A 1,392-nucleotide genomic window follows, 5' to 3' on the forward strand; every position below is an offset into this window, starting at 1 on the left:
GAGAGGGAGATAGTGAATAGGCAACAGTTCTGCAGATCAAAAGGAGACCAGCACCACATCATTTAACATACAGGCTAACAAGCCCGGGGCTCATGAGTTTTTATTCTCTGATGCATTATTAAGAGAAATGCTTAATCTCTAAGGCTCTGAATGGCACAAGTATTATGTGGAAAAATATGACATCCATAATTCAGGAGACCAGACATTGACAGTGGAGAAGATTTAGGATCATCTTAATTAGCTTTTTCCCACTTATCTATATTCCTTTTTATGTATCAACAAACATGATGTCTGATTAAAAAAAAAAACCTGTGGCCAGGTACAGTGTTATTTTTCAATAAGTACAAAATAATTCTGCTGGATAAGAAAGCAGCGGTCATAGTTACATTGGGAGTACCTTTTCCTTTTCTGTTCTTTTTTTAAAAAATAGCAAGCACAGTGTTATTTTTTTTTTAATGCAAGGATGTCCTGAAGAATACTTAAAAGAAATATATGCAAGATCATTATTCTTGGTCATTCCATAAAAAATTGTTTTTGAAGCTATACGTAGTCCTTATCAAATGTGTCAGATGCATCCATAGTGAATTCCCTTCTTATTTTTATATTTTCGCTTCATCATTGTTACAAGCAACAAGACTTTGGAAAAGGAATAAAATCAACTTTACAAAAATCAGTCTCATTTTCAAAACCTCTGCATGAGACATTGAAAATCTCCTAGCATAAAGGGAGGAGACATATGGTTTTCAAGTAACATGTCACTAGGATTTTCCAATTTACATTCTTAGTCTTTCATTCTTTTATTCGCTGAACTTTCTTATTTTTAAAAAAATATTTACCCATGGATTGTGTTTCTGACCTGAAAGGGAGAGTATCTTTTTCTTTCTTAAGGTACCTAAAGCAAGGGGGACTGTTGCCCTCTGTGGCGACTGGGGTTTGATTATATACAGCAGCAGATATGCAGGACTCTGTCCCCAGCCAGGGTCACCTGGCTCCTCACCTTCTTCTAGAACGTTGAATAGACCGCCGACCACACCACCGACCACACCACGAAACAGGCAGACCCAAACCAGCAGGAGCCCCATGTGCCGGGCCATGCTCCTGTCAGACACTCGTGGTCGACCAGCTGATCTCCAAGATTTTATAGCCCCTGGAACTAACCACAACCACTTCCCCTCCCTGTCCCCTCCTCTCTTTCCCTCCTCCCCACTTCTTCCTTGTCCCTCTCCTTTTTTACCTTCTCCTCCTCATCATTTTTTTTCTCCCTTCTCGTTCTCCTCTCCTCCTCCTCCTTCCTTTCCTCCTCCTTCTTCTTCCCTTACCCCTCCTCCTCCCCACTTCCCCTCCCTGTCCCCTCCTCTCTTTCCCTCCTCCCCACTTCTCCTCCCTGTCCCC

Source organism: Mandrillus leucophaeus, unplaced genomic scaffold (assembly GCF_000951045.1).
Source record: "Mandrillus leucophaeus isolate KB7577 unplaced genomic scaffold, Mleu.le_1.0 Scaffold120, whole genome shotgun sequence".
Classification (NCBI taxonomy): domain Eukaryota; kingdom Metazoa; phylum Chordata; class Mammalia; order Primates; family Cercopithecidae; genus Mandrillus; species Mandrillus leucophaeus.